Source organism: Eretmochelys imbricata, chromosome 6, assembly GCF_965152235.1.
Source record: "Eretmochelys imbricata isolate rEreImb1 chromosome 6, rEreImb1.hap1, whole genome shotgun sequence".
In the NCBI taxonomy this organism is placed as follows: domain Eukaryota; kingdom Metazoa; phylum Chordata; order Testudines; family Cheloniidae; genus Eretmochelys; species Eretmochelys imbricata.
Genome location: NC_135577.1, coordinates 5,075,394 through 5,085,110, shown reverse-complemented (window position 1 = coordinate 5,085,110; position 9,717 = coordinate 5,075,394). Strand labels below are relative to the sequence as shown.

General features: G+C 42.4%; 1 pseudogene; it reads left to right on the top strand.

Moving 5' to 3' along the window:
• Positions 1-864: 864 nt before the first annotated feature.
• LOC144265968 (up-regulator of cell proliferation pseudogene) lies at positions 865-9,584 on the top strand (annotated as a pseudogene).
• The last annotated feature ends 133 nt before the right edge of the window (positions 9,585-9,717 follow it).

The window sequence follows — 9,717 nt, the reverse complement described above, 5'->3', positions numbered from 1 at the left end:
AGTTTGAAGAGGTTGTTCGAAGACCAGAAGAGATGATTCTTGAAATATTTCTTTCATGATGGGGTACCCATTGAGTATGGATTGTAGTTGTTTACACCCATTGGTGGTTACACTAGCTTAAGTGTGGGGTGGTAGGTGACAAATAGGGGTATGCAGTCAGAAGGGGGTTTATTTCTGTATTGAAGCAGGTTCTCCTGGGGTATTTGGGTGGCCTGTTGCATGATGCAATCTACTTCTCTGATGGAGTGTCCTTGTTTGGTGAAGGTGGTTTTAAGTGAACATAAGAACGGCCATACTGGGTCAGACCAAAGTCCATCTAGCTCAGTATTCTGTCTTCTGACAGAGGCCAATGCCAGGTGCTTCAGAAGGAATGAATAAAAAGGGTAATCGTCAAGTGATCCATCCCCTGTCACCCATTCCCAACTTCTGGCAAAGAGAGGCTAGGGACACCATCCCTGCCCATCCTGGCTAATAGTCATTGATGGACCTACCTTCCATCAATTTACCTAGGTCTTTTTTGACCACTGTTATAGTTTTGGCCTTCACAATATCGACAACAAGTGTGTTCAGCCAGGGATAGTCAATAGGCGGACCGTGGGCCAAATCCGGACTGCGAGATGCTTTTGAATGGACCCCACAATGTTTTTATTTGTTTATTATCATTATGGGTTTTTAAACATTTTTTTCTTGGAGTCTGGACCTTGACTATACCTTGACCAAGAAATTTGGACCTTGACAAAAATAGGCTATCCCTTCATTAAGGTATATATCACTTACTTTCTCCTCAGAGCACATTCTGTGGTATCTGAGTGCCTGGCTGTCAATAACATATTTCTTGGTATGGTTGGGGTGGTTACTAGATCTATGAAGGTAGGTGTGGTGATCCATGGGTTTCTTGTATATGGTTGTCTGTAGGGTTCCATTGCTGAAGCTGATTGTGGTGTCCAGAAGATGATGTTAGTGTGGGAAAGCTCCAGAGAGAGTTTAATGGATGGGTGGTGGTTGTTGAAGTTGTGGTGGAAGTCTGAGGGAGTTTAAGCTGTCTTCCCATAGATGAAAATTTCTCAGGTATATCACTGGTTTCATGATGCACTTCTCCAGAAATTCTTCTTCAGGATGACCCATGAAGAGGGTAGCATATTGGGGAGCCATCCTAGTACCCCTGGCTGTTCTCATGCTTTGGACAAAATGTTTATTGTTGAAGGTAAATCTATGACAGGCGAGGATGAACGGGATGAGTTTGGCTATGTGTTTGGGATGGATAATTGATGGTTGTCCACTGTCTTTTAAATATTTGGGGCAGGCAGCTATCCTGTCATTGTGAGGGATATTGGTGTATAGGAAAGTGACATCCATGGTGGCAAGGATGGTATTCTGAGGAAGGTTGTTAATACTGTGGAGTAGAGTAGGGCTCAAATGTACTTGAGCCATCCAGCTACTGTGAGAGTGGACTGTCTGGAAAGACTCTTGCCTAGGCTGACAGCACATGCACGTTTCAATCTCTTTGGCTCATGAGTGTTTGCATGCAGTGTTCTAGAAAGCCAAAGGTTTCCTTTAATAGATGTTTTCAGTATTGCTTCCTCAAACGGGCAGTGAGTGCCACACACTGGCTGAAATAAATGCTGAGTGACTGAGATCAAGCAGGGGATGTTGAGCTCTGTGATGCACAATCCCCTCCATTATAAGACTGCTGATTTTGCAAAATGCTGTGTTTTTGACGAGCTGTGTCTAGGGAACTCCTTGCTAAAATGACCCCGAAATTTGGGTCACTAACCCTATCCTGTTCCCCCATGAGACAACAAATTTCAAGACAGTCCAAGTAAGCATACAGATCTTACAGCACTTAGAAGAATTAACATTTAAGTAGAAAGGGCTTCTCAACCTAAACTAAAGCAGAGCTGGTGCTTCATTACAGAATCATAGGACTGGAAGGGACCTTGAGAGGTCATCAAGTCCAGTCCCCTGCCCTCATGGCAGGACCAAGCACCATCTAGACCACCCCTGACAGGTGTTTGTCTAACCTGCTCTTAAAAATCTCCAATGATGGAGATTCCACAACCTCCCTAGGCAATTTATTCCAGTGCTTAACCACCCTGACAGTTCGGACATTAGGAAAAATTTCCTATCTAAACTTCCCTTGCTGCAATTTAAGCCAATTGCTTCTTGTCCAATCATCAGAGGATAGGAAAATAATTTTTCTTCCTCCTCCTTAAAACAACCTTTTAGGTACTTGAAAACTGTTATCATGTCCCTTCTCAGTCTTCTCTTTTCCAGACTAAACAAACCCAATTTTTTCAATCTTCCCTCATAGGTCATGCTTTCTAGATCTTTAATCATTTTTGTTGCTCTTCTCTGGACTTTTTCCAGTTTGTCCACATCTTTACTGAAATGTGGCACCCAGAACTGGACACAATACTCCAGCTGAGGCATAATCAATGTGGACTGGAGCAGAAGAATTACTTTGCATGTCTTGCTTACAACACTCTTGGTAATACATCCCAGAAAGATGTTTGTTTGTTTTTTTTTTGCAACAGTCTTACACTGTTAACTCATATTTAGCTTGTGGTCCACTCTGACCTCTAGATCCCTTTTTTGCAGTAATCCTTCCCAGGCAGTCATTTTCCATTTTGTACATGTCCAACTGATTGTTCCTTCCTAAGTGGAATATTTTGCATTTGTTCTTATTGAATTTCATCCTAGTTACCTCAGACCATTTCTCCAGTTTGTCCAGATCATTTTGAATTATAATCCTATCCTCCAAAGCACTTGCAACTCCTCCCACCTTGGTATCGTCTGCAAATTTTATAAGTGTACTCTCTATGCCATTATCTAAATCATTGATGACTATATTGAACAGAACTAGACCCAGAACTGATCCTTGCAGAAGCCCACTCGTTATGCCCTTCCAGCATGACTGTGAGCCATTGAACTACTCTGGGAATAGTTATCCAACCAGTTATGCACCAACCTTATAATAGCTCCATCATGGTTGTATTTCCCTAGTTTTTTAATGAGAAGGTCATTTGAGACTATATCAGATGCCTTACTAAAGTCTCGATATACCATATCTACCACTTCCCCCCATCCACACAGCCATCACCCTGTCAAAGAAAACTATCGGGTCAGTTTGATATGATTTGTTCTTGACAAATCCATGCTGACTATTACATATCGCCTTATTATCTTCTACATGTTTGCAAATTGATTCCTTCATTATTTGCTCCATTATCTTTCCGGGTCCAGAAGTTAAGCTGACTGGTCTGTAATTCCCTGGGTTGTCCTTATTTCCCTTTTTATAGATAGGCACTATATGTGCCCTTTTCCAGTCTTCTGGAATATCACCTGTCTTCCATGACTTTTCAAAGATAATAGCTAATGGCTCAGATATCTCCTCAGTCAGCTCCTTGTGTATTCTAGGATGCACTTCATTGGGCTCTAGTGACTTGAAGACATCTCACTTGTCTAAGTAATTTTCAACTTGCTCTTTCCCTGTTTTGAACCTACCCCATTTTCACTGGTGTTCACTATGTTAGGCGTCCAATTGCCACCAACCTTCTTGGTGAAAACCTAAACAAAGAAGTCATTAAGCACGTCTGCCATTTCCACATTTTCTGTTATTGCTTTTTTGTCTTCATTGAGTAATGGGCCTACTCTGTCCTTGGTCTTCCTCTTGCTTCTAATGTATTTGCAGAATGTTTTCTTGTTACCTTTTATGTCTCTAGCTTGTTTGATTTCCTTTTGTGCCTTGGCCTTTCTAATTTTGCCCCTACATACTTGTGTTGTTTGTTTGTATTCATCCTTTGTAATTTGACTTAGTTTCTACTTTTTGTAGGATTCTTTTTTTTATTTTTAGATCATGGAAGATCTCCTGGTTAAGCCAGGGTGGTCTCTTGCCACTCTTCCTATCTTCCCTGTGCAGTGGAATAGTTTGCTCTTGTGACCTTAATAATGTCTCTATAACACATAATAAATGGGTTAATTGTTTATCAGGTCCAAATACCCTAACACTGCACTGGAGACATTACCGTACCAGGACTTGTCTGGAGGTGTCTTAGCATTAGCTCCCTATGTTGCAGTGTGGGTAAATTTGCTCACAGCTCCCCAAAAGGACAGAGAAAATAGCGTGAGTGAAGGGCCTGATTTGGTCGCTGGGAAGTAAGCAAAGCCACAGTGCTGTTAGCTACACCTGTAAAAGACATGTCCCAGCAAAGAGATGGAGGAAGATATGAAGAAAATCAAAAATAAGTCTTCCCAGAAGGTGTAATCTGCACTGACTGCTGAAAGGGAAATAAAGGGTCAGATCCTCCGGATGAGCCATTGATGCCCAGCACAGCTCAGGGTGAGGGGTGTAGGCTACCATCACAGCCACCTGATCCTCAGACTGCCAGGCACCAGTCTGATCCTGAGCAGCAGCTTAGAGCAGCCAAGGGGTCATTTCAGCTTCTGGGATCACCACAGAGACAGGGTCCTGAGTCTATGCCCCCTCCTCCAGTAGCTCTGAGCTGCGATGTCATAGATCTGGTTATACAGGAAGATTTTCTAGGAAATTCTCAGTTGGCCACTTAAGCCATTTTAAAGTGGACTCTGCACTGCGCTGAGGATAAGGATTGGGATCAAACAATGGAAACCAACCTAGTGGAGTTCAAAGTGGGCCAGAACTATGTTTTATTTGCATGGAAGTAATCCCATTGGCTTCATTTTTGTTATACCAATATAAGTAAGAGAAGAATTGAACCCAGGATGTATAAGTCATCTGCTACTTACTGGGTACTGCTTTTCTTTAAATTACAAACATCAGGCTGTCTATGGAATGAGTAAACTGTATATAAAGTCACCATTTTCTACTCTGAAATTTTGGTTTGTTTTAACTTCCTTCTGCAGAAAGAAGTAAAGCATTTCAAGATGTTCTGTACAGATTAAACCTGGAGAAGTACAGAAGCATCAAGATCAGGCTGAGGGATGTTTTGGAGATCTGCCCAGAAAGCATCAAGAACAAGATTCCAGAGGCATTAGGTGATTTACGTTGGCATTTTCTGAGGAAGGTCATGGCTCTGAATGGGACGGCAAGAAATACAAGCATTGGGCACAAGGCTCCTGCAGAAGAAATGGATAATTATGAGGAGAAACTGCATACTGATGGCACTTTCTGTTTTAGTGACACTGAGATGAAAGTTTCTCTGCAATCTCTTGATGTTCTTTGTGCTGTTCTGCTTTGCTCAGTTTCCTACAGCAGGAGATCCTGTCCAAAATGTCCATGTGCCAGTTGCCCTCCCTCTGCTGCTACCCGCCCTCAACACCCCCAAGGGCACCCTACTACTGTGGGCCATGAGGGACATTGTGCGGAAGTGGAGGCCGCACTCCCTGGCAGAGAGCAGAGGGTTCAGAGAGGAGAGCCTGGTGCTCACAGAAATGTCAACGATTTCTTTTCTGCGGATGGGGAGCTGCAGCTTCTCCAAGTCCCAACTCCTCAATGAGGTTCTCAGCCCCTCCCAGCAGCACCATGATTTCTTTATCCATCGGGACATGGAGTCTAGGAACTTCCTTCAGAAAATCGCAGATGGGCTGGTTGAGATTTCCTGGTATTTCCCTGGGGGGACGGAAAATTCTGATCTTTTCCCAGAACCCATTGCAGTTACAAATCTGCGTGGAGACATTGAGTCCCACTGGCTACAGTTTAGCTTTTTAACAGCGGTCTCCTCCGCAGTGTTCATAGTTACCAAGAGCATCGGTGAGAGAGAATACGAGCTGTTATCATCTCTGAAAAAATCCAGCTCTAAATATTACTTCATCCTCAACTGCAAGAATAAGAAACCCAAAGAAACTCTGGGATTTCTTAATAAGCTGTCCTCAGTGTTGAAACTGAGCAAATCACAGGTACTGGTGAAAGATAGTACCATGAATAATGCAGGATTTGTGAAAAAGGTGAAGTCCACCATAGGAACCATAGTGAATTCATCTCCGAAGACAGTGAGTTTAGAAGCCATGGCTGTGACGGCACGTGACCTAGGAATCCAGGTGGATGTGGAGTGTCAGGCATGTCAGTGTACGAGGAAATATACTGAAGAAATCACTGCAGAAATAAGAGATGGGGCAAAATACAAAAGGGAAATGCTGAGCCTGCAAGGAGACCCATGGAAAAACTTGGTTAAATTGGAAAAAGAGATGTGCCAAATGGAAAGGCAAGGGGACGTGGCCACTGAAGACTATAAATCTGCGCTGAAAAAGAAATGCTTAGAGATACGTAGACAGCGGAATCAGTGTGACCGTACTAATGGTTTGACTAAGTTTATCAATGGAATAGTACAGTTGAATCCAGTGGAGAAACATTACTTTCTGAAATGGATGAAATTTAGCCTGGATAATATTGCTAGGGGGAATCTTTCTGAAATGCGGGCAGACTATAAGGAGAAATGTGAAACTCCAGGAGTGGAACGAAAACAGCTGGAGGAATTAGATAAATTAATATCTGATAGTTTCTTGGGGGTGGAGCATTTCATGCGTGAGATGGGGCAGTTCTATGATGCTGAATGCTCAATGGTTAAAGAAGGGAAAATGGAAGAAAGCCAAAGACAATTCTCCCATCTCCCATGCACAGCAGCTGACCTGATGCTGGAAGGGTTTCCTGTGGAGCTGCTCGATGGAGATAACTCCAACATCCCCATGAACTGGGTAGTAGATGTTCTAACTCATCTCCATATCAGACTAGGTGGTAGATCCAGAATGGTGGTTATAACAGTGCTGGGAGTGCAGAGCACTGGGAAATCCACCCTTCTCAACACCATGTTCGGCCTGCAGTTTGCAGTGAGTAACGATCGATGTACGCGAGGAGCGTTCATGACACTCATTAAAGTTACAGATTGGCTGTGATTTCATCCTGGTGATAGACACTGAAGGTCTGAAGGCCCCTGAACTAACAGCACTGGAAGACAGTTATCAACATGACAATGAGCTGGCCACCCTGGTGATTGGACTGAGTGACATCACCATCGTTAACATGGCCATGGAGAATGCCACAGAAATGAAGGATGTTCTGCAAATTGTGGTCCATGCATTTCTCAGAATGGAGGAAATAGGAAAACACCCAAACTGCCAGTTTGTGCACCAGAATGTCAGTGATGTGTCTGATCATGATCAAAAGATGAGGGACAGGAAACACCTCCTGGAGCAGCTGAATGAAATGACCAAAGCTGCAGCAAGGATGGAAAAGCAAAGCAGGGAAATGGCATTTTCTGATATTATGGAGTATGACCCAGAAAAACACAATTGGTACATGCCTGGCTTGTGGCATGGAGTCCCTCCCATGGCTCCCGTAAACACTGGATACAGTGAGAGTGTGTGTGAGCTAAAGAAATACCTGTTTGAATTCATAGAGAACCGTTCACAGAAAAGAGCTGGAAAGGATATTCCTGATTTTATTGTATGGTTGAAGAGCTTGTGGAAGTCAGTGAAACATGAGAACTTCATCTTTAGCTTTAGAAATAGCCTTGTAGCTGAATGAAGCCTATCACCAGCTGTCTATGAAGTATTCTGAATGGGAATGGGGTTTCCGCAAGGAGATGTATCTCTGGATATCTGAAAAAGAAACTTTTATCCAGAATCAGCTGCCAGAGACACTAGAGGGTGATCTCTTTCACAGCTTAAAAATGGAAGCAGAAGGGAAGCTACAGCAGGGAGAACAGAAGCTCTTGAATAACTTAAAACAGTATTTTAAAAGTGAAGCTCCAAATTTGAACCTGATAGAAAAGTACAGAGAAGATTTCAAAAGGTGCACAAATAGCCTCAAAAGAGAACTTGAAAATTATTCAACCAGTAACTGTGAGGAAGCAATTCGAATACGAAGAGGACAGCACAAGATAGACAATATCCAGTCTGAGTACAAGCAGAAAATTGAAGGGGAAGTTGACAGACTCTTGGCTGAATACCGAAACAGAGAAGATAAATTAGACTATGAGAAACTGAAAAAAGAATTTGAAACGATGTGGCGAGAAACCTTGTCAGAGTTAACGCTCTGTACTTTACAGAAACGTCAAGTTGTTCAAGATATGGATCTCCAGCTGAGAAAGGATCTGAAGCACAGAGGGGGTGCTGTCAGACAGATACTGCAACATGCAAAAAGCCTGCTGGATTATAGAATGAAGTCTTTCACAATGAAGAAGGAGTACTCAAACCTAAAATGGACCAGAGCAGTTGTAGAATACTTCTCACAGGAATGTTACTGTAAAACTGAAGAGCTTGCTCTATCTTTAATGACTGAATGCAAGAAATACATTGAAGAAAAAGTTAAATCCAAAACAGACTATGATGAAACCTATTGTGGAGAACTGCTGCATATGGTTAATGAGAGGTTAAAAGAGGAGGAGATTGAGAAACTTCACACTTCTCCTTTGTTTGAAGTTGACCTGAAGCATCACGTTTTGGGGGAAGCGGCTTGGGCATTTCAGAAGATGCATGAAGATTTTATCAAAGAAAACGATCCTCAGCAACGTCTGGAGAAGCGGAAACCTCATTATTTCTCCATATTTACTGGTCTCTATTTGGAAAAGAATGAAAGCCAAACGAGGGCGAGGAATTTCTGTGATCAGTGTCTCAAACCTGCCCTGGTGGGTTATGTCAACAAAAGGCTCGGACTAGAAATAGTTGACAATCTTCTCAGCAGTGAACAGGCCCTTGAATACGCCAGCCAAAGCTTCTTTCAGTTCTTTTTGCTAAAGAAGCTGCTGGAAGAGATGAACTTTGACAACTATGTGAAATAGATAAGTAACTATGAAGAGTTTGTCAAACCCTGGATACAGAGATGTCTGATAGACCACTATGGAGGGAAGGCAAGTTTGAGCGATTTGGAGAAAGGGATTCTATCCAGAATAATAAATAAAATCAAGGGAGTTCTGAAAAACTCCATAAATAAAAACAATAACACAGTTTCTGCCTTTTTAGACAGCTTTTGCAAAGAGCTGCAGCAGGACCTGGCCATTTCCAGCAATAGCTTAGTTGGAATACAGTTTAAAAACACAGCAAAAATTGAGCAGCTTTCTGGTAACATTGAAATCTTCCTTCTGGAGCTGGAACAACAAATCTTAACCCAGTTTAATCATTTGGAACTTGAGACCAAACTCTCCAGCCTGTCAGTGAAACCCCAGGATGAGATCTTCAAGCCAGTGTTTGGCTGTGGGAAGCAGTGTCCGTTCTGTGAAGCCCCCTGTGAAGCAGGAGGCACTGACCATAAAGAGCATTTTGTGTCAGTCCATCGACCCAAAGTGTTAGGGAACTTCAGGGATTGTGATTCACAAAAGCTTGAGCATTCCATATGCTCCTCTGATGTGGTTTCCAATCATGAATTCCGAACTGTAGCCACAGCAGGGAAATTTCATCCCTACAAAGATTACCGCCATTACTACCCAGACTGGCACATTCAGCCTGATCCCAGGATTGATGCTTCTGATTTCCGGAAATTTGTTTTCAAATCATTCAGTGACCAGTTAGCTAGAACGTATGGTGCTAAAGCAGCAGAACTTCCAGGAAACTGGAAAAATCTAACTAAAGAGCAGGTGCTGAAGAGCCTAAAGGAAGTGTTTTACATGAAATAATAGACATGCCAAGAGTCTCTTTAAATAGGATACACTTCAACAAAACAAAACCCTTAATTTTAAAAAACGGAATATGAACAAATCTGACAGCCTGTACCATTTTTTAAAATTGAAAACTAAAAAAAATCAATTG